Source organism: Eschrichtius robustus, chromosome 1 (genome assembly GCF_028021215.1).
Source record: "Eschrichtius robustus isolate mEscRob2 chromosome 1, mEscRob2.pri, whole genome shotgun sequence".
Classification (NCBI taxonomy): Eukaryota; Metazoa; Chordata; class Mammalia; order Artiodactyla; family Eschrichtiidae; genus Eschrichtius; species Eschrichtius robustus.
Genome location: NC_090824.1, coordinates 143,639,192 through 143,662,628, shown reverse-complemented (window position 1 = coordinate 143,662,628; position 23,437 = coordinate 143,639,192). Strand labels below are relative to the sequence as shown.

The 23,437-nt window shown below is 55.5% G+C and overlaps 9 non-coding genes across 9 annotated transcripts; all 9 read right to left on the bottom strand.

Annotated features, from left to right (window-relative positions):
• Positions 1-47: 47 nt before the first annotated feature.
• On the bottom strand, positions 48-140 carry LOC137754124 (small nucleolar RNA SNORD116). The gene has a single exon (XR_011071738.1). It is a non-coding gene; the product is annotated as a small nucleolar RNA SNORD116 (small nucleolar RNA).
• Positions 141-2,823: 2,683 nt separating this feature from the next.
• On the bottom strand, positions 2,824-2,916 carry LOC137776514 (small nucleolar RNA SNORD116). The gene has a single exon (XR_011076240.1). It is a non-coding gene; the product is annotated as a small nucleolar RNA SNORD116 (small nucleolar RNA).
• A 2,632-nt stretch (positions 2,917-5,548) lies between these two features.
• On the bottom strand, positions 5,549-5,641 carry LOC137754121 (small nucleolar RNA SNORD116). Its single transcript, XR_011071737.1, has one exon. It is a non-coding gene; the product is annotated as a small nucleolar RNA SNORD116 (small nucleolar RNA).
• A 2,683-nt stretch (positions 5,642-8,324) lies between these two features.
• LOC137776512 (small nucleolar RNA SNORD116) lies at positions 8,325-8,417 on the bottom strand. The gene has a single exon (XR_011076239.1). It is a non-coding gene; the product is annotated as a small nucleolar RNA SNORD116 (small nucleolar RNA).
• A 2,632-nt stretch (positions 8,418-11,049) lies between these two features.
• Positions 11,050-11,142, bottom strand: LOC137754118 (small nucleolar RNA SNORD116). The gene has a single exon (XR_011071736.1). It is a non-coding gene; the product is annotated as a small nucleolar RNA SNORD116 (small nucleolar RNA).
• Positions 11,143-13,825: 2,683 nt separating this feature from the next.
• LOC137776507 (small nucleolar RNA SNORD116) lies at positions 13,826-13,918 on the bottom strand. Its single transcript, XR_011076238.1, has one exon. It is a non-coding gene; the product is annotated as a small nucleolar RNA SNORD116 (small nucleolar RNA).
• Positions 13,919-16,550: 2,632 nt separating this feature from the next.
• Positions 16,551-16,643, bottom strand: LOC137754459 (small nucleolar RNA SNORD116). Its single transcript, XR_011071855.1, has one exon. It is a non-coding gene; the product is annotated as a small nucleolar RNA SNORD116 (small nucleolar RNA).
• Positions 16,644-19,326: 2,683 nt separating this feature from the next.
• LOC137776504 (small nucleolar RNA SNORD116) lies at positions 19,327-19,419 on the bottom strand. Its single transcript, XR_011076236.1, has one exon. It is a non-coding gene; the product is annotated as a small nucleolar RNA SNORD116 (small nucleolar RNA).
• A 2,631-nt stretch (positions 19,420-22,050) lies between these two features.
• LOC137754530 (small nucleolar RNA SNORD116) lies at positions 22,051-22,143 on the bottom strand. Its single transcript, XR_011071871.1, has one exon. It is a non-coding gene; the product is annotated as a small nucleolar RNA SNORD116 (small nucleolar RNA).
• Between the last annotated feature and the right edge of the window lie 1,294 nt (positions 22,144-23,437).

Below are 23,437 nucleotides of genomic sequence, written 5' to 3'. Positions count from 1 at the left end.
GTTGGCCCTCACTCCTAACTGTCCCCTACCCCCGAGAGAAACGTGCTGGACCTCAGTTGCGATGAGGAGACCGTAGAGCTTTCTCACTCATTTTGTTCAGATTTTCCAAGGAATGCATACAAGGGTGTCATCATCGATCCAAGCACATGCTGGGACGCTGCAGAACACAAACGGGCAGGCCGTGGGGCTCTGCAGAGGAGCCATGAGCCAGAAGTACTCCAACAGCCTGGGGAATCCACAGTCCTCAGGCCACTCAGCAAGACCAACAGTCAATCCACTCTTGCAGCCATTGGACCCATCAGAGGAAAACCTAATATCCAATGGCACATCTTAGTATGCGTGAATGCTACTGTCCTGAGTTATCCCCAGCCACGCTCAGCAACGTGCGCCTGCTCCACTTTTTCCAGTTCCCCTTAGCACATCCAGTCATCAGACAACACGAAGGTCTTCTTGTTTTTGCCGACGGCCAGCCTTACCCTGCAACTGCACCTGAGAAGTGGACAGAAATCATGCGGCTTCTGAATTGCACCACAGTCCTCAGAGAACGATTCTTGTGAAAACTTACCTGCGTGTGAGCCCGGAACCTGCTTCCCAAGTACCACTATTCCTTACCGAAAACGGATTGCGTGTCTCACAGCACGACTGGAGGAAGTTAGGCATGTATGTTGGCCGGTGTGTGAGACGCTGTATGTGTGTACTCACGCGTGTGGGCGTGTGTGACTGTGACTGCGCACGAAGATGCACTCATGGGTTCCGGTGTGTGCCGCTGAATACGCGTCTTGGTCTCTGGGTGTCCCTGTGGCCCTCTGCAGGCGCCTCCAACAGTAAACGCCATAGTTTATACACACCATCCTGGATGGACCCCCAACTGAAAGGAGAAAGACCCTGTCAGCTTCAAGAGGCCACATGCGAACTTTGACACCCAGGGACTGTTGAAATAGCCCACAGACTCCCGCACTCTCACAGCCACGCCTTGTGAGCAAAGCACAAAGACTGGACGAGACCTGCCTCCCGGCCGTGTCTGTCACATCTATGTGGACCTGGAGACCCTGCCACCTACCAGCACATCTGATGTGCCCTTGGGGTCACTCCCAGCACTCCCGGAAGCAAGGGAACCTCCCATGGGCGGGCTGACTGCGACCTGCAGTTGCCTACAGGCAAGATGCAGCCCGGCACTTCTCAAGGGGCTAAGGAACAGCGGACCAAGTGCGTCTTCACACCAACTAGAACAAATCACTTTCCATGACCCCGTGGGAATGTCCACAATGGGAAGTGTTGGGCTTCAGCAACCATGACACAGGTTGGAACACCAGAGCAGAAATTAGGCCACCTCCCCGCCCACGTATCGGCAAGTTTCCAACTGGCAGGGTTGGTGGCCCTGACCACTGAGAAAACGCTCAAACGATACACAGCCTCTTCCTAAGTGCCCTCCTCCTGCATGCAGGGCGACTCGACCCTATTGGAAGCCACAGACATTATGCGACATGGGGACACTGAACACCAGGGAAGACAGACCGCAAGCCTGTCTGCTTTGATGAGGCCCACACCACCCCATGCATCCTGGCAATTCTCCACTGCTACAGCGACACTACCGAGGAACTCACAGCGATCAAATGCACTGTTCCTGAGGACCACAGACAGACTTTCAACGGAAGACCTCTGCCACACGAGGGGACCTGGAAGCTTGAAAGGGCACAGTGGTTGTCCACGACAGCACACCTGGCTTCGCAACAGTGCCCCCATCTCTGCCCCGCCCACGGACTGCTGCAGATCAACCTCAGGCTGTTCGAAAGGCCTGCATGCAAAACTGGCTGGCGGTGTCATGCACCCCCGGGAGAGACACTTTCGCTTTGCACATTCCCAAACAAGGGAAGAAAGCGGCCAATAGGGATGTTCCATAACTCAACTACCTCCAAGGAGGACGGGACAGACGCCTCACAATGTCAATCTTCTCTACGTCCCGCAAGACACCCTTTGGGTGTCATTCCTCCGGCAATGGGATCACAACTCTACACAGGTTACCTACCTCACCTCATGCACTTGAACTGCCAAAGCCACCCCCTCCATAGGCAGCTGATGCCAGCCCATCACGAACATGACGCATCCTTGGGAAGCCGAGGCCAGCACCTGCAACCCAATTATGACAGCCTATTCCACGACCTCACAAAGGACATGTCCTCATCATCCCTCACCTTCCTGTCCAGGCCATCAGCGACCACGCAGGTTTAAATGCAGCACTCGATCCTCACCCCACTCCACGATGCCCCACTTGGCACCAACACTGTGCTGGGTGTTAAAGTAGAGGAGCAGCCATGGGCAGCAGTGTGGCCTAATCCATCAGCCCCTTCCGCCGACGCCCAACCCGAGCCCAACCCCGCCCACTTCTCCAGCCTCACTAGGGACTCAAAAACCTCACTGTGCAAAAAGAAAGGACAGGGAGGGCCACAGGCCTGGCCTCAGGCTCCAGCAACCAACCAGGGACGCTTGCTCATTTTGGCTTCCAAAATCAACACAAGAAATGGCATGCACGAAGCGTGATCCTGGCCAAAACACACCTATCCAACTGCAAGCACACTGGGCCTAGACCGGCACACACCCCGACTCTTAAGACCAGCAAGAGAGCCTGCCCCCTTGCATTCCTTCAACTGCCTTTCAGCAGGGACCCGGGATACACAGATAAGCCAGCTTATGCGCACACACGGTCGACACTCAGACAGGAGCCCCTCCACTACTGGAGTCCTTGGTGGTGTTTGCGTGCATGTCGGCAGGGGACACTGGACTTCACTCCTAACAGTCCCCTACACCCGAGAGAGGAAACGTGCTGAACCTCAGTTTCGATAAGGAGACGATAGAGTGTTCTCACCCATTTTGTTCAGAGTTTCCAAGGAATGCATACAAGGGTGTCATCATCGATCCAAGCACATGCTGGGATGGTGCAGAACACAACCGGGCAGTGTGCGGGGCTCTGCAGGGGAGCCATGAGCCTGGGGTGCCCCAAAAGCCTGGAGAATCCACAGGCCTCAGGCCACTCAACAAGACGAACAATCAAGCCACTCGTGCAGCCATTGGGCCCATCTGAGGAAAACCTAATATCTAATGGCACATCTTGCGGTGGTTGAATACCTACCGTCCTGAGTTATCCGCGACCATGCTCGGGAACATGGCCCCGCCTCACTTTTTCCAGTTCTTCTTAGCACCTCCAGTCGTCAGAGCACACGAAGATCTTCTTGTATTTGCCAACGGCGAGGCTTGCCCAGCAACTGCACCTGGGAAGTGGACTTGTTTCCTCAGAGGACATGATCCATACAAACATTTACCTGGGCTTGAGCTCTGAAACTGCTTCCCAAGGACCTCTATCCCTTACCGAGAACTGACTGCATGTCTGATAGTATGACTGCAGGAAGTTAGGCACATAAATTGGCCGGCGTGTGAGAGGCTGTATTTCTGTGTTCACGCGTGTGACTGTGACTGCGCACGCAGTCGCTCTTGTGGGTTTCTCTGTGTACCGCTGACTACGCGTCTTGGTCTCTGTGTGTCCCTGTTGCCCTGTGAAGAGGCGTCCAACAGCAAACGCCATAGTGTATACACAACACAATGTCTAGGCCCACAACTGAAAGGAGAAAGCCCCCTGTCAGCTTCCAGAGGCCGCATGCAAACTTTAACCCCCAGGGGCTGTAGAAATGCTCCACGGGCTCCCTCTCTCCCACAGCCACGCCTTCTGACCAGAGCACAAAGACTGGACGAGACCTGCCTCCCGGCCGTGGGTGTGACATCTACGTGCAACTCGAGAACCTGCCAGCTACCAGCACATCTGATGTGCACTTGGGGTCACTCCCAGCACTTTCGGAAGCAAGGGAACTCCCATGGGTGAGGCGACACCGACCTACAGCATTCTACTGGCAAGATGCAGCCTGAAACCACTCAAGGGGCTAAAGAACATCGAACAAAGTGCAACTTCTTGCCAACTAGGCCTAATCACTTTCCTTTGACCCGTGGGAATGCCCACCACAGGAAGCAGAGGGCTTCAGCAGCCATGACCCATGTTGGAACCCCACAGCGGAAACTAGGCCACCTTCCCGGCCATGTCTCAGGCAGCTCCCATCCTGCAAGGTTCGCGGCCCTGACCCCTAAGGAACCGCTCAAACGCTCAACAGCCTCGTCCAACGTGCCCTACTCCAGCCAGCAGGGCGACGCGTCCCTACTGGAAGACACAGACATCTTCCGAACACGGGAACAAGGAACACCAGGGAAGACAGACCGCAAGCCTGTCTGCTTTGAAGATGCTGATCCCACCTGATGCATCCTGGAAATTCTTCACTGCCACAGTGACACCACTGAGGAACTCAGAGTGATCAAAGGCGTGGTCCCCGAGGACCACAGACAGACTTGCAACGGAAGACCTCTGCCATGTGAGGGCACTTGGAAGCCTGAAAGGGAAGAGTGGCTGGCCTTGGCAGCGCACCAGGGATGGCAACAGTGCCCCCTTCTCTGCCCCGCCAACGGACTGCTCTGGATAAAGCTCTGGCTATTCGAAAGGCCTGCATGCCACACGGGCCGGCCGCATCATGCCCTCCGGCAGAAACACTATCGCGTTGCACATTCCCAAAAGTGGGAAAAGAGCGACCAAAGGGCTTGTTTGCATAACTCACCTACCCCCAAGAAGGCCGGCACAGATGCCTCAGCATGTCCGTCTTCTCTATGTCCCGCAAGACACCCGTGGGGAGTCACTCCTCTGGAAACGGGATTGCAAATCTTCACAGGTAACCTACCTCACTGCATCCTCATGAACTGCCAAAGCCATCCCCACCATAGGCAGCTGATGCCAGGCCATCACGAACAAGACACATCCTTGGGAAGCCGAGGCCAGCGCCTGCAACCCAATGATGACAGCCCATCCCACGACATCACACAGGACCTGTCCTCATCATACCTTAACTTTCTCTCCAGGGCAGCAGCCACTACGCAGGCTTAAATGCAGCACTCGATCCTCACCCCACTCCACGATGATCCACTTAGCGCCAACAGTGTGCTGGCAGCTTCAGGGGCAGCAGCGAGGCCTAATCCATCAGCCCCCTTCCGCCATCACCAAACTCCATCCCACGCCCGCCCACTGCTCCAGCCCCACCGGGCACTCAAGAACCTCACCGCACCAAACACAACAACAGAGAGGGCCACAGGCCTGGCCTGAGGCTCCAGGCTCCAACCAGGGAACCTTGCTCATTTTGGCTTCCAAAATCAACCACCGAAGCGGCATGCACAAAGCGTGATCCTGGTCAAAACACACTTCTCCAAGTGAAAGCTCACTGGGCCCACACCAGCACACACTCCGACTCTGAAGACTAGCAGGAGAGCCTGCCCCCTTGCATTCCCTCACGGCCTTTTAGCAGGGACCGCGGATTCATAGATGACCCAGCTTATGGGCAGACACGGTCGACCCTCAGACAGGAGCCCCTCCAATGCTAGAGCCCTTAGTGGTGTTGGCATGCATGTCAGCAGGGGATGTTGGCCCTCACTCCTAACTGTCCCCTACCCCCGAGAGAAACGTGCTGGACCTCAGTTGCGATGAGGAGACCGTAGAGCTTTCTCACTCATTTTGTTCAGATTTTCCAAGGAATGCATACAAGGGTGTCATCATCGATCCAAGCACATGCTGGGACGCTGCAGAACACAAACGGGTAGGCCGTGGGGCTCTGCAGAGGAGCCATGAGCCAGAAGTACTCCAACAGCCTGGGGAATCCACAGTCCTCAGGCCACTCAGCAAGACCAACAATCAATCCACTCTTGCAGCCATTGGACCCATCTGAGGAAAACCTAATATCCAATGGCACATCTTAGTATGCGTGAATGCTACTGTCCTGAGTTATCCCCAGCCACGCTCAGCAACGTGCGCCTGCTCCACTTTTTCCAGTTCCCCTTAGCACATCCAGTCATCAGACAACACGAAGGTCTTCTTGTTTTTGCCGACGGCCAGCCTTACCCTGCAACTGCACCTGAGAAGTGGACAGAAATCATGCGGCTTCTGAATTGCACCACAGTCCTCAGAGAACGATTCTTGTGAAAACTTACCTGCGTGTGAGCCCGGAACCTGCTTCCCAAGTACCACTATTCCTTACCGAAAACGGATTGCGTGTCTCACAGCACGACTGGAGGAAGTTAGGCATGTATGTTGGCCGGTGTGTGAGACGCTGTATGTGTGTACTCACGCGTGTGGGCGTGTGTGACTGTGACTGCGCACGAAGATGCACTCATGGGTTCCGGTGTGTGCCGCTGAATACGCGTCTTGGTCTCTGGGTGTCCCTGTGGCCCTCTGCAGGCGCCTCCAACAGTAAACGCCATAGTTTATACACACCATCCTGGATGGACCCCCAACTGAAAGGAGAAAGACCCTGTCAGCTTCAAGAGGCCACATGCGAACTTTGACCCCCAGGGACTGTTGAAATAGCCCACAGACTCCCGCACTCTCACAGCCACGCCTTGTGAGCAAAGCACAAAGACTGGACGAGACCTGCCTCCCGGCCGTGTCTGTCACATCTATGTGGACCTGGAGACCCTGCCACCTACCAGCACATCTGATGTGCCCTTGGGGTCACTCCCAGCACTCCCGGAAGCAAGGGAACCTCCCATGGGCGGGCTGACTGCGACCTGCAGTTGCCTACAGGCAAGATGCAGCCCGGCACTTCTCAAGGGGCTAAGGAACAGCGGACCAAGTGCGTCTTCACACCAACTAGAACAAATCACTTTCCATGACCCCGTGGGAATGTCCACAATGGGAAGTGTTGGGCTTCAGCAACCATGACACAGGTTGGAACACCAGAGCAGAAATTAGGCCACCTCCCCGCCCACGTATCGGCAAGTTTCCAACTGGCAGGGTTGGTGGCCCTGACCACTGAGAAAACGCTCAAACGATACACAGCCTCTTCCTAAGTGCCCTCCTCCTGCATGCAGGGCGACTCGACCCTATTGGAAGCCACAGACATTATGCGACATGGGGACACTGAACACCAGGGAAGACAGACCGCAAGCCTGTCTGCTTTGATGAGGCCCACACCACCCCATGCATCCTGGCAATTCTCCACTGCTACAGCGACACTACCGAGGAACTCACAGCGATCAAATGCACTGTTCCTGAGGACCACAGACAGACTTTCAACGGAAGACCTCTGCCACACGAGGGGACCTGGAAGCTTGAAAGGGCACAGTGGTTGTCCACGACAGCACACCTGGCTTCGCAACAGTGCCCCCATCTCTGCCCCGCCCACGGACTGCTGCAGATCAACCTCAGGCTGTTCGAAAGGCCTGCATGCAAAACTGGCTGGCGGTGTCATGCCCCCCCGGGAGAGACACTTTCGCTTTGCACATTCCCAAACAAGGGAAGAAAGCAGCCAATAGGGATGTTCCATAACTCAACTACCTCCAAGGAGGACGGGACAGACGCCTCACAATGTCAATCTTCTCTACGTCCCGCAAGACACCCTTTGGGTGTCATTCCTCCGGCAATGGGATCACAACTCTACACAGGTTACCTACCTCACCTCATGCACTTGAACTGCCAAAGCCACCCCCTCCATAGGCAGCTGATGCCAGCCCATCACGAACATGACGCATCCTTGGGAAGCCGAGGCCAGCACCTGCAACCCAATTATGACAGCCTATTCCACGACCTCACAAAGGACATGTCCTCATCATCCCTCACCTTCCTGTCCAGTCCATCAGCGACCACGCAGGTTTAAATGCAGCACTCGATCCTCACCCCACTCCACGATGCCCCACTTGGCACCAACACTGTGCTGGGTGTTAAAGTAGAGGAGCAGCCATGGGCAGCAGTGTGGCCTAATCCATCAGCCCCTTCCGCTGACGCCCAACCCGAGCCCAACCCCGCCCACTTCTCCAGCCTCACTAGGGACTCAAAAACCTCACTGTGCAAAAAGAAAGGACAGGGAGGGCCACAGGCCTGGCCTCAGGCTCCAGCAACCAACCAGGGACGCTTGCTCATTTTGGCTTCCAAAATCAACACAAGAAATGGCATGCACGAAGCGTGATCCTGGCCAAAACACACCTATCCAACTGCAAGCACACTGGGCCTAGACCGGCACACACCCCGACTCTTAAGACCAGCAAGAGAGCCTGCCCCCTTGCATTCCTTCAACCGCCTTTCAGCAGGTACCCGGGATACACAGATAAGCCAGCTTATGCGCAGACACGGTCGACACTCAGACAGGAGCCCCTCCACTACTTGAGTCCTTGGTGGTGTTTGCGTGTATGTCGGCAGGGGACACTGGACTTCACTCCTAACAGTCCCCTACACCCGAGAGAGGAAACGTGCTGAACCTCAGTTTCGATAAGGAGACGATAGAGTGTTCTCACCCATTTTGTTCAGAGTTTCCAAGGAATGCATACAAGGGTGTCATCATCGATCCAAGCACATGCTGGGATGGTGCAGAACACAACCGGGCAGTGTGCGGGGCTCTGCAGGGGAGCCATGAGCCTGGGGTACCCCAAAAGCCTGGAGAATCCTCAGCCCTCAGGCCACTCAACAAGACGAACAATCAAGCCACTCTTGCAGCCATTGGGCCCATCTGAGGAAAACCTAATATCTAATGGCACATCTTGCGGTGGTTGAATACCTACCGTCCTGAGTTATCCGCGACCATGCTCGGGAACATGGCCCCGCCTCACTTTTTCCAGTTCTTCTTAGCACCTCCAGTCGTCAGAGCACACGAAGATCTTCTTGTATTTGCCAACGGCGAGGCTTGCCCAGCAACTGCACCTGGGAAGTGGACTTGTTTCCTCAGAGGACATGATCCATACAAACATTTACCTGGGCTTGAGCTCTGAAACTGCTTCCCAAGGACCTCTATCCCTTACCGAGAACTGACTGCATGTCTGATAGTATGACTGCAGGAAGTTAGGCACATAAATTGGCCGGCGTGTGAGAGGCTGTATTTCTGTGTTCACGCGTGTGACTGTGACTGCGCACGCAGTCGCTCTTGTGGGTTTCTCTGTGTACCGCTGACTACGCGTCTTGGTCTCTGTGTGTCCCTGTTGCCCTGTGAAGAGGCGTCCAACAGCAAACGCCATAGTGTATACACAACACAATGTCTAGGCCCACAACTGAAAGGAGAAAGCCCCCTGTCAGCTTCCAGAGGCCGCATGCAAACTTTAACCCCCAGGGGCTGTAGAAATGCTCCACGGGCTCCCTCTCTCCCACAGCCACGCCTTCTGACCAGAGCACAAAGACTGGACGAGACCTGCCTCCCGGCCGTGGGTGTGACATCTACGTGCAACTCGAGAACCTGCCAGCTACCAGCACATCTGATGTGCACTTGGGGTCACTCCCAGCACTTTCGGAAGCAAGGGAACTCCCATGGGTGAGCCGACACCGACCTACAGCATTCTACTGGCAAGATGCAGCCTGAAACCACTCAAGGGGCTAAAGAACATCGAACAAAGTGCAACTTCTTGCCAACTAGGCCTAATCACTTTCCTTTGACCCGTGGGAATGCCCACCACAGGAAGCAGAGGGCTTCAGCAGCCATGACCCATGTTGGAACCCCACAGCGGAAACTAGGCCACCTTCCCGGCCATGTCTCAGGCAGCTCCCATCCTGCAAGGTTCGCGGCCCTGACCCCTAAGGAACCGCTCAAACGCTCAACAGCCTCGTCCAACGTGCCCTACTCCAGCCAGCAGGGCGACGCGTCCCTACTGGAAGACACAGACATCTTCCGAACACGGGAACAAGGAACACCAGGGAAGACAGACCGCAAGCCTGTCTGCTTTGAAGATGCTGATCCCACCTGATGCATCCTGGAAATTCTTCACTGCCACAGTGACACCACTGAGGAACTCAGAGTGATCAAAGGCGTGGTCCCCGAGGACCACAGACAGACTTGCAACGGAAGACCTCTGCCATGTGAGGGCACTTGGAAGCCTGAAAGGGAAGAGTGGCTGGCCTTGGCAGCGCACCAGGGATGGCAACAGTGCCCCCTTCTCTGCCCCGCCAACGGACTGCTCTGGATAAAGCTCTGGCTATTCGAAAGGCCTGCATGCCACACGGGCCGGCCGCATCATGCCCTCTGGCAGAAACACTATCGCGTTGCACATTCCCAAAAGTGGGAAAAGAGCGACCAAAGGGCTTGTTTGCATAACTCACCTACCCCCAAGAAGGCCGGCACAGATGCCTCAGCATGTCCGTCTTCTCTATGTCCCGCAAGACACCCGTGGGGAGTCACTCCTGTGGAAACGGGATTGCAAATCTTCACAGGTAACCTACCTCACTGCATCCTCATGAACTGCCAAAGCCATCCCCACCATAGGCAGCTGATGCCAGGCCATCACGAACAAGACACATCCTTGGGAAGCCGAGGCCAGCGCCTGCAACCCAATGATGACAGCCCATCCCACGACATCACACAGGACCTGTCCTCATGATACCTTACCTTTCTCTCCAGGGCAGCAGCCACTACGCAGGCTTAAATGCAGCACTCGATCCTCACCCCACTCCACGATGATCCACTTAGCGCCAACAGTGTGCTGGCAGCTTCAGGGGCAGCAGCGAGGCCTAATCCATCAGCCCCCTTCCGCCATCACCAAACTCCATCCCACGCCCGCCCACTGCTCCAGCCCCACCGGGCACTCAAGAACCTCACCGCACCAAACACAACAACAGAGAGGGCCACAGGCCTGGCCTGAGGCTCCAGGCTCCAACCAGGGAACCTTGCTCATTTTGGCTTCCAAAATCAACCACCGAAGCGGCATGCACAAAGCGTGATCCTGGTCAAAACACACTTCTCCAAGTGAAAGCTCACTGAGCCCACACCAGCACACACTCCGACTCTGAAGACTAGCAGGAGAGCCTGCCCCCTTGCATTCCCTCACGGCCTTTTAGCAGGGACCGCGGATTCATAGATGACCCAGCTTATGGGCAGACACGGTCGACCCTCAGACAGGAGCCCCTCCAATGCTAGAGCCCTTAGTGGTGTTGGCATGCATGTCAGCAGGGGATGTTGGCCCTCACTCCTAACTGTCCCCTACCCCCGAGAGAAACGTGCTGGACCTCAGTTGCGATGAGGAGACCGTAGAGCTTTCTCACTCATTTTGTTCAGATTTTCCAAGGAATGCATACAAGGGTGTCATCATCGATCCAAGCACATGCTGGGACGCTGCAGAACACAAACGGGCAGGCCGTGGGGCTCTGCAGAGGAGCCATGAGCCAGAAGTACTCCAACAGCCTGGGGAATCCACAGTCCTCAGGCCACTCAGCAAGACCAACAGTCAATCCACTCTTGCAGCCATTGGACCCATCAGAGGAAAACCTAATATCCAATGGCACATCTTAGTATGCGTGAATGCTACTGTCCTGAGTTATCCCCAGCCACGCTCAGCAACGTGCGCCTGCTCCACTTTTTCCAGTTCCCCTTAGCACATCCAGTCATCAGACAACACGAAGGTCTTCTTGTTTTTGCCGACGGCCAGCCTTACCCTGCAACTGCACCTGAGAAGTGGACAGAAATCATGCGGCTTCTGAATTGCACCACAGTCCTCAGAGAACGATTCTTGTGAAAACTTACCTGCGTGTGAGCCCGGAACCTGCTTCCCAAGTACCACTATTCCTTACCGAAAACGGATTGCGTGTCTCACAGCACGACTGGAGGAAGTTAGGCATGTATGTTGGCCGGTGTGTGAGACGCTGTATGTGTGTACTCACGCGTGTGGGCGTGTGTGACTGTGACTGCGCACGAAGATGCACTCATGGGTTCCGGTGTGTGCCGCTGAATACGCGTCTTGGTCTCTGGGTGTCCCTGTGGCCCTCTGCAGGCGCCTCCAACAGTAAACGCCATAGTTTATACACACCATCCTGGATGGACCCCCAACTGAAAGGAGAAAGACCCTGTCAGCTTCAAGAGGCCACATGCGAACTTTGACACCCAGGGACTGTTGAAATAGCCCACAGACTCCCGCACTCTCACAGCCACGCCTTGTGAGCAAAGCACAAAGACTGGACGAGACCTGCCTCCCGGCCGTGTCTGTCACATCTATGTGGACCTGGAGACCCTGCCACCTACCAGCACATCTGATGTGCCCTTGGGGTCACTCCCAGCACTCCCGGAAGCAAGGGAACCTCCCATGGGCGGGCTGACTGCGACCTGCAGTTGCCTACAGGCAAGATGCAGCCCGGCACTTCTCAAGGGGCTAAGGAACAGCGGACCAAGTGCGTCTTCACACCAACTAGAACAAATCACTTTCCATGACCCCGTGGGAATGTCCACAATGGGAAGTGTTGGGCTTCAGCAACCATGACACAGGTTGGAACACCAGAGCAGAAATTAGGCCACCTCCCCGCCCACGTATCGGCAAGTTTCCAACTGGCAGGGTTGGTGGCCCTGACCACTGAGAAAACGCTCAAACGATACACAGCCTCTTCCTAAGTGCCCTCCTCCTGCATGCAGGGCGACTCGACCCTATTGGAAGCCACAGACATTATGCGACATGGGGACACTGAACACCAGGGAAGACAGACCGCAAGCCTGTCTGCTTTGATGAGGCCCACACCACCCCATGCATCCTGGCAATTCTCCACTGCTACAGCGACACTACCGAGGAACTCACAGCGATCAAATGCACTGTTCCTGAGGACCACAGACAGACTTTCAACGGAAGACCTCTGCCACACGAGGGGACCTGGAAGCTTGAAAGGGCACAGTGGTTGTCCACGACAGCACACCTGGCTTCGCAACAGTGCCCCCATCTCTGCCCCGCCCACGGACTGCTGCAGATCAACCTCAGGCTGTTCGAAAGGCCTGCATGCAAAACTGGCTGGCGGTGTCATGCACCCCCGGGAGAGACACTTTCGCTTTGCACATTCCCAAACAAGGGAAGAAAGCGGCCAATAGGGATGTTCCATAACTCAACTACCTCCAAGGAGGACGGGACAGACGCCTCACAATGTCAATCTTCTCTACGTCCCGCAAGACACCCTTTGGGTGTCATTCCTCCGGCAATGGGATCACAACTCTACACAGGTTACCTACCTCACCTCATGCACTTGAACTGCCAAAGCCACCCCCTCCATAGGCAGCTGATGCCAGCCCATCACGAACATGACGCATCCTTGGGAAGCCGAGGCCAGCACCTGCAACCCAATTATGACAGCCTATTCCACGACCTCACAAAGGACATGTCCTCATCATCCCTCACCTTCCTGTCCAGGCCATCAGCGACCACGCAGGTTTAAATGCAGCACTCGATCCTCACCCCACTCCACGATGCCCCACTTGGCACCAACACTGTGCTGGGTGTTAAAGTAGAGGAGCAGCCATGGGCAGCAGTGTGGCCTAATCCATCAGCCCCTTCCGCCGACGCCCAACCCGAGCCCAACCCCGCCCACTTCTCCAGCCTCACTAGGGACTCAAAAACCTCACTGTGCAAAAAGAAAGGACAGGGAGGGCCACAGGCCTGGCCTCAGGCTCCAGCAACCAACCAGGGACGCTTGCTCATTTTGGCTTCCAAAATCAACACAAGAAATGGCATGCACGAAGCGTGATCCTGGCCAAAACACACCTATCCAACTGCAAGCACACTGGGCCTAGACCGGCACACACCCCGACTCTTAAGACCAGCAAGAGAGCCTGCCCCCTTGCATTCCTTCAACTGCCTTTCAGCAGGGACCCGGGATACACAGATAAGCCAGCTTATGCGCACACACGGTCGACACTCAGACAGGAGCCCCTCCACTACTGGAGTCCTTGGTGGTGTTTGCGTGCATGTCGGCAGGGGACACTGGACTTCACTCCTAACAGTCCCCTACACCCGAGAGAGGAAACGTGCTGAACCTCAGTTTCGATAAGGAGACGATAGAGTGTTCTCACCCATTTTGTTCAGAGTTTCCAAGGAATGCATACAAGGGTGTCATCATCGATCCAAGCACATGCTGGGATGGTGCAGAACACAACCGGGCAGTGTGCGGGGCTCTGCAGGGGAGCCATGAGCCTGGGGTGCCCCAAAAGCCTGGAGAATCCACAGGCCTCAGGCCACTCAACAAGACGAACAATCAAGCCACTCGTGCAGCCATTGGGCCCATCTGAGGAAAACCTAATATCTAATGGCACATCTTGCGGTGGTTGAATACCTACCGTCCTGAGTTATCCGCGACCATGCTCGGGAACATGGCCCCGCCTCACTTTTTCCAGTTCTTCTTAGCACCTCCAGTCGTCAGAGCACACGAAGATCTTCTTGTATTTGCCAACGGCGAGGCTTGCCCAGCAACTGCACCTGGGAAGTGGACTTGTTTCCTCAGAGGACATGATCCATACCAACATTTACCTGGGCATGAGCTCTGAAACTGCTTCCCAAGGACCTCTATCCCTTACCGAGAACTGACTGCATGTCTGATAGTATGACTGCAGGAAGTTAGGCACATAAATTGGCCGGCGTGTGAGAGGCTGTATTTCTGTGTTCACGCGTGTGACTGTGACTGCGCACGCAGTCGCTCTTGTGGGTTTCTCTGTGTACCGCTGACTACGCGTCTTGGTCTCTGTGTGTCCCTGTTGCCCTGTGAAGAGGCGTCCAACAGCAAACGCCATAGTGTATACACAACACAATGTCTATGCCCACAACTGAAAGGAGAAAGCCCCCTGTCAGCTTCCAGAGGCCGCATGCAAACTTTAACCCACAGGGGCTGTAGAAATGCTCCACGGGCTCCCTCTCTCCCACAGCCACGCCTTCTGACCAGAGCACAAAGACTGGACGAGACCTGCCTCCCGGCCATGGGTGTGACATCTACGTGCAACTCGAGAACCTGCCAGCTACCAGCACATCTGATGTGCACTTGGGGTCACTCCCAGCACTTTCGGAAGCAAGGGAACTCCCATGGGTGAGCCGACACCGACCTACAGCATTCTACTGGCAAGATGCAGCCTGAAACCACTCAAGGGGCTAAAGAACATCGAACAAAGTGCAACTTCTTGCCAACTAGGCCTAATCACTTTCCTTTGACCCGTGGGAATGCCCACCACAGGAAGCAGAGGGCTTCAGCAGCCATGACCCATGTTGGAACCCCACAGCGGAAACTAGGCCACCTTCCCGGCCATGTCTCAGGCAGCTCCCATCCTGCAAGGTTCGCGGCCCTGACCCCTAAGGAACCGCTCAAACGCTCAACAGCCTCGTCCAACGTGCCCTACTCCAGCCAGCAGGGCGACGCGTCCCTACTGGAAGACACAGACATTTTCCGAACACGGGAACAAGGAACACCAGGGAAGACAGACCACAAGCCTGTCTGCTTTGAAGATGCTGATCCCACCTGATGCATCCTGGAAATTCTCCACTGCCACAGTGACACCACTGAGGAACTCAGAGTGATCAAAGGCGTGGTCCCCGAGGACCACAGACAGACTTGCAACGGAAGACCTCTGCCATGTGAGGGCACTTGGAAGCCTGAAAGGGAAGAGTGGCTGGCCTTGGCAGCGCACCAGGGATGGCAACAGTGCCCCCTTCTCTGCCCCGCCAACGGACTGCTCTGGATAAAGCTCTGGCTATTCGAAAGGCCTGCATGCCACACGGGCCGGCCGCATCATGCCCTCCGGCAGAAACACTATCGCGTTGCACATTCCCAAAAGTGGGAAAAGAGCGACCAAAGGGCTTGTTTGCATAACTCACCTACCCCCAAGAAGGCCGGCACAGATGCCTCAGCATGTCCGTCTTCTCTATGTCCCGCAAGACACCCGTGGGGAGTCACTCCTCTGGAAACGGGATTGCAACTCTTCACAGGTAACCTACCTCACTGCATCCTCATGAACTGCCAAAGCCATCCCCACCATAGGCAGCTGATGCCAGACCATCACGAACAAGACACATCCTTGGGAAGCCGAGGCCAGCGCCTGCAACCCAATGATGACAGCCCATCCCACGACATCACACAGGACCTGTCCTCATGATACCTTACCTTTCTCTCCAGGGCAGCAGCCACTACGCAGGCTTAAATGCAGCACTCGATCCTCACCCCACTCCACGATGATCCACTTAGCGCCAACAGTGTGCTGGCAGCTTCAGGGGCAGCAGCGAGGCCTAATCCATCAGCCCCCTTCCGCCATCACCAAACTCCATCCCACCCCCGCCCACTGCTCCAGCCCCACCGGGCACTCAAGAATCTCACCGCACCAAACACAACAACAGAGAGGGCCACAGGCCTGGCCTGAGGCTCCAGGCTCCAACCAGGGAACCTTGCTCATTTTGGCTTCCAAAATCAACCACCGAAGCGGCATGCACAAAGCGTGATCCTGGTCAAAACACATTTCTCCAAGTGAAAGCTCACTGGGCCCACACCAGCACACACTCCGACTCTGAAGACTAGCAGGAGAGCCTGCCCCCTTGCATTCCCTCACGGCCTTTTAGCAGGGACCGCGGATTCATAGATGACCCAGCTTATGGGCAGACACGGTCGACCCTCAGACAGGAGCCCCTCCAATGCTAGAGCCCTTAGTGGTGTTGGCATGCATGTCAGCAGGGGATGTTGGCCCTCACTCCTAACTGTCCCCTACCCCCGAGAGAAACGTGCTGGACCTCAGTTGCGATGAGGAGACCGTAGAGCTTTCTCACTCATTTTGTTCAGATTTTCCAAGGAATGCATACAAGGGTGCCATCATCGATCCAAGCACATGCTGGGACGCTGCAGAACACAAACGGGCAGGCCGTGGGGCTCTGCAGAGGAGCCATGAGCCAGAAGTACTCCAACAGCCTGGGGAATCCACAGTCCTCAGGCCACTCAGCAAGACCAACAATCAATCCACTCTTGCAGCCATTGGACCCATCTGAGGAAAACCTAATATCCAATGGCACATCTTAGTATGCGTGAATGCTACTGTCCTGAGTTATCCCCAGCCACGCTCAGCAACGTGCGCCTGCTCCACTTTTTCCAGTTCCCCTTAGCACATCCAGTCATCAGACAACACGAAGGTCTTCTTGTTTTTGCCGACGGCCAGCCTTACCCTGCAACTGCACCTGAGAAGTGGACAGAAATCATGCGGCTTCTGAATTGCACCACAGTCCTCAGAGAACGATTCTTGTGAAAACTTACCTGCGTGTGAGCCCGGAACCTGCTTCCCAAGTACCACTATTCCTTACCGAAAACGGATTGCGTGTCTCACAGCACGACTGGAGGAAGTTAGGCATGTATGTTGGCCGGTGTGTGAGACGCTGTATGTGTGTACTCACGCGTGTGGGCGTGTGTGACTGTGACTGCGCACGAAGATGCACTCATGGGTTCCGGTGTGTGCGATGAATACGCGTCTTGGTCTCTGGGTGTCCCTGTGGCCCTCTGCAGGCGCCTCCAACAGTAAACGCCATAGTTTATACACACCATCCTGGATGGACCCCCAACTGAAAGGAGAAAGACCCCTGTCAGCTTCAAGAGGCCACATGCGAACTTTGACCCCCAGGGACTGTTGAAATAGCCCACAGACTCCCACACTCTCACAGCCACGCCTTGTGAACAAAGCACAAAGACTGGACGAGACCTGCCTCCCGGCCGTGTCTGTCACATCTATGTGGACCTGGAGAGCCTGCCACCTACCAGCACATCTGATGTGCCCTTGGGGTCACTCCCAGCACTCCCGGAAGCAAGGGAACCTCCCATGGGCGGGCTGACTGCGACCTGCAGTTGCCTACAGGCAAGATGCAGCCCGGCACTTCTCAAGGGGCTAAGGAACAGCGGACCAAGTGCGTCTTCACAAAAACTAGAACAAATCACTTTCCATGACCCCGTGGGAATGTCCACAATGGGAAGTGTTGGGCTTCAGCAACCATGACACAGGTTGGAACACCAGAGCAGAAATTAGGCCACCTCCCCGCCCACGTATCGGCAAGTTTCCAACTAGCAGGGTTGGTGGCCCTGACCACTGAGAAAACGCTCAAACGATACACAGCCTCTTCCTAAGTGCCCTCCTCCTGCATGCAGGGCGACTCGACCCTATTGGAAGCCACAGACATTATGCGACATGGGGACACTGAACACCAGGGAAGACAGACCGCAAGCCTGTCTGCTTTGATGAGGCCCACACCACCCCATGCATCCTGGCAATTCTCCACTGCTACAGCGACACTACCGAGGAACTCACAGCGATCAAATGCACTGTTCCTGAGGACCACAGACAGACTTTCAACGGAAGACCTCTGCCACACGAGGGGACCTGGAAGCTTGAAAGGGCACAGTGGTTGTCCACGACAGCACACCTGGCTTCGCAACAGTGCCCCCATCTCTGCCCCGCCCACGGACTGCTGCAGATCAACCTCAGGCTGTTCGAAAGGCCTGCATGCAAAACTGGCTGGCGGTGTCATGCCCCCCCGGGAGAGACACTTTCGCTTTGCACATTCCCAAACAAGGGAAGAAAGCAGCCAATAGGGATGTTCCATAACTCAACTACCTCCAAGGAGGACGGGACAGACGCCTCACAATGTCAATCTTCTCTACGTCCCGCAAGACACCCTTTGGGTGTCATTCCTCCGGCAATGGGATCACAACTCTACACAGGTTACCTACCTCACCTCATGCACTTGAACTGCCAAAGCCACCCCCTCCATAGGCAGCTGATGCCAGCCCATCACGAACATGACGCATCCTTGGGAAGCCGAGGCCAGCACCTGCAACCCAATTATGACAGCCTATTCCACGACCTCACAAAGGACATGTCCTCATCATCCCTCACCTTCCTGTCCAGTCCATCAGCGACCACGCAGGTTTAAATGCAGCACTCGATCCTCACCCCACTCCACGATGCCCCACTTGGCACCAACACTGTGCTGGGTGTTAAAGTAGAGGAGCAGCCATGGGCAGCAGTGTGGCCTAATCCATCAGCCCCTTCCGCCGACGCCCAACCCGAGCCCAACCCCGCCCACTTCTCCAGCCTCACTAGGGACTCAAAAACCTCACTGTGCAAAAAGAAAGGACAGGGAGGGCCACAGGCCTGGCCTCAGGCTCCAGCAACCAACCAGGGACGCTTGCTCATTTTGGCTTCCAAAATCAACACAAGAAATGGCATGCACGAAGCGTGATCCTGGCCAAAACACACCTATCCAACTGCAAGCACACTGGGCCTAGACCGGCACACACCCCGACTCTTAAGACCAGCAAGAGAGCCTGCCCCCTTGCATTCCTTCAACCGCCTTTCAGCAGGTACCCGGGATACACAGATAAGCCAGCTTATGCGCAGACACGGTCGACACTCAGACAGGAGCCCCTCCACTACTTGAGTCCTTGGTGGTGTTTGCGTGTATGTCGGCAGGGGACACTGGACTTCACTCCTAACAGTCCCCTACACCCGAGAGAGGAAACGTGCTGAACCTCAGTTTCGATAAGGAGACGATAGAGTGTTCTCACCCATTTTGTTCAGAGTTTCCAAGGAATGCATACAAGGGTGTCATCATCGATCCAAGCACATGCTGGGATGGTGCAGAACACAACCGGGCAGTGTGCGGGGCTCTGCAGGGGAGCCATGAGCCTGGGGTACCCCAAAAGCCTGGAGAATCCTCAGCCCTCAGGCCACTCAACAAGACGAACAATCAAGCCACTCTTGCAGCCATTGGGCCCATCTGAGGAAAACCTAATATCTAATGGCACATCTTGCGGTGGTTGAATACCTACCGTCCTGAGTTATCCGCGACCATGCTCGGGAACATGGCCCCGCCTCACTTTTTCCAGTTCTTCTTAGCACCTCCAGTCGTCAGAGCACACGAAGATCTTCTTGTATTTGCCAACGGCGAGGCTTGCCCAGCAACTGCACCTGGGAAGTGGACTTGTTTCCTCAGAGGACATGATCCATACAAACATTTACCTGGGCTTGAGCTCTGAAACTGCTTCCCAAGGACCTCTATCCCTTACCGAGAACTGACTGCATGTCTGATAGTATGACTGCAGGAAGTTAGGCACATAAATTGGCCGGCGTGTGAGAGGCTGTATTTCTGTGTTCACGCGTGTGACTGTGACTGCGCACGCAGTCGCTCTTGTGGGTTTCTCTGTGTACCGCTGACTACGCGTCTTGGTCTCTGTGTGTCCCTGTTGCCCTGTGAAGAGGCGTCCAACAGCAAACGCCATAGTGTATACACAACACAATGTCTAGGCCCACAACTGAAAGGAGAAAGCCCCCTGTCAGCTTCCAGAGGCCGCATGCAAACTTTAACCCCCAGGGGCTGTAGAAATGCTCCACGGGCTCCCTCTCTCCCACAGCCACGCCTTCTGACCAGAGCACAAAGACTGGACGAGACCTGCCTCCCGGCCGTGGGTGTGACATCTACGTGCAACTCGAGAACCTGCCAGCTACCAGCACATCTGATGTGCACTTGGGGTCACTCCCAGCACTTTCGGAAGCAAGGGAACTCCCATGGGTGAGCCGACACCGACCTACAGCATTCTACTGGCAAGATGCAGCCTGAAACCACTCAAGGGGCTAAAGAACATCGAACAAAGTGCAACTTCTTGCCAACTAGGCCTAATCACTTTCCTTTGACCCGTGGGAATGCCCACCACAGGAAGCAGAGGGCTTCAGCAGCCATGACCCATGTTGGAACCCCACAGCGGAAACTAGGCCACCTTCCCGGCCATGTCTCAGGCAGCTCCCATCCTGCAAGGTTCGCGGCCCTGACCCCTAAGGAACCGCTCAAACGCTCAACAGCCTCGTCCAACGTGCCCTACTCCAGCCAGCAGGGCGACGCGTCCCTACTGGAAGACACAGACATTTTCCGAACACGGGAACAAGGAACACCAGGGAAGACAGACCGCAAGCCTGTCTGCTTTGAAGATGCTGATCCCACCTGATGCATCCTGGAAATTCTCCACTGCCACAGTGACACCACTGAGGAACTCAGAGTGATCAAAGGCGTGGTCCCCGAGGACCACAGACAGACTTGCAGCGGAAGACCTCTGCCATGTGAGGGGACTTGGAAGCCTGAAAGTGAAGAGTGGCTGGCCTTGGCAGCGCACCAGGGATGGCAACAGTGCCCCCTTCTCTGCCCCGCCAACGGACTGCTCTGGATAAAGCTCTGGCTATTCGAAAGGCCTGCATGCCACACGGGCCGGCCGCATCATGCCCTCCGGCAGAAACACTATCGCGTTGCACATTCCCAAAAGTGGGAAAAGAGCGACCAAAGGGCTTGTTTGCATAACTCAACTACCCCCAAGAAGGCCGGGAAAGATGCCTCAGCATGTCCGTCTTCTCTATGTCCCGCAAGACACCCGTGGGGAGTCACTCCTCTGGAAACGGGATTGCAAATCTTCACAGGTAACCTACCTCACTGCATCCTCATGAACTGCCAAAGCCATCCCCACCATAGGCAGCTGATGCCAGGCCATCACGAACAAGACACATCCTTGGGAAGCCGAGGACAGCGCCTGCAACCCAATGATGACAGCCCATCCCACGACATCACACAGGACCTGTCATCATGATACCTTATCTTTCTCTCCAGGGCAGCAGCCACTACGCAGGCTTAAATGCAGCACTCGATCCTCACCCCACTCCACGATGATCCACTTAGCGCCAACAGTGTGCTGGCAGCTTCAGGGGCAGCAGCGAGGCCTAATCCATCATCCCCTTCCGCCATCACCAAACTCCATCCCACCCCCGCCCACTGCTGCAGCCCCACCGGGCACTCAAGAACTTCACCGCACCAAACACAACAACAGAGAGGGCCAGAGGCCTGGCCTGAGGCTCCAGGCTCCAACCAGGGAACCTTGCTCATTTTGGCTTCCAAAATCAACCACCAAAGCGGCATGCACAAAGCGTGATCCTGGTCAAAACACACTTCTCCAAGTGAAAGCTCACTGGGCCCACACCAGCACACACTCCGACTCTGAAGACTAGCAGGAGAGCCTGCCCCCTTGCATTCCCTCACGGCCTTTTAGAAGGGACCGCGGATTCATAGATGACCCAGCTTATGGGCAGACACGGTCGACCCTCAGACAGGAGCCCCTCCAATGCTAGAGCCCTTAGTGGTGTTGGCATGCATGTCAGCAGGGGATGTTGGCCCTCACTCCTAACTGTCCCCTACCCCCGAGAGAAACGTGCTGGACCTCAGTTGCGATGAGGAGACCGTAGAGCTTTCTCACTCATTTTGTTCAGATTTTTCAAGGAATGCATACAAGGGTGTCATCATCGATCCAAGCACATGCTGGGACGCTGCAGAACACAAACGGGCAGGCCGTGGGGCTCTGCAGAGGAGCCATGAGCCAGAAGTACTCCAACAGCCTGGGGAATCCACAGTCCTCAGGCCACTCAGCAAGACCAACAATCAATCCACTCTTGCAGCCATTGGACCCATCTGAGGAAAACCTAAAATCCAATGGCTCATCTTAATATGCATGAATGCTACTGTCCTGAGTTATCCCCAGCCACGCTCAGCAACGTGCGCCTGCTCCACTTTTTCCAGTTCCCCTTAGCACATCCAGTCATCAGACAACACGAAGGTCTTCTTGTTTCTGCCGACGGCCAGCCTTACCCTGCAACTGCACCTGAGAAGTGGACAGAAATCATGCGGCTTCTGAATTGCACCACAGTCCTCAGAGAACGATTCTTGTGAAAACTTACCTGCGTGTGAGCCCGGAACCTGCTTCCCAAGTACCACTATTCCTTACCGAAAACGGATTGCGTGTCTCACAGCACGACTGGAGGAAGTTAGGCATGTATGTTGGCCGGGGTGTGAGACGCTGTATGTGTGTACTCACGCGTGTGGGCGTGTGTGACTGTGACTGCGCACGAAGATGCACTCGTGGGTTCCGGTGTGTGCCGCTGAATACGCGTCTTGGTCTCTGGGTGTCCCTGTGGCCCTCTGCAGGCGCCTCCAACAGTAAACGCCATAGTTTATACACACCATCCTGGATGGACCCCCAACTGAAAGGAGAAAGACCCCTGTCAGCTTCAAGAGGCCACATGCGAACTTTGACCCCCAGGGACTGTTGAAATAGCCCACAGACTCCCGCACTCTCACAGCCACGCCTTGTGAGCCAAGCACAAAGACTGGACGAGACCTGCCTCCCGGCCGTGGCTGTCACATCTATGTGGACCTGGAGACCCTGCCACCTACCAGCACATCTGATGTGCCCTTGGGGTCACTCGCAGCACACCCGGAAGCAAGGGAACCTCCCATGGGCGGGCTGACTGCGACCTGCAGTTGCCTACAGGCAAGATGCTGCCCGGCACTTCTCAAGGGGCTAAGGAACGGCAGACCAAGTGCGTCTTCACACCAACTAGAACAAATCACTTTCCATGACCCCGTGGGAATGTCCACAATGGGAAGTGTTGGCCTTCAGCAACCATGACACAGGTTGGAACACCAGAGCAGAAATTAGGCCACCTCCTCGCCCACGTATCGGCAAGTTTCCAACTGGCAGGGTTGGTGGCCCTGACCACTGAGAAAACGCTCAAACGATACACAGCCTCTTCCTAAGTGCCCTCCT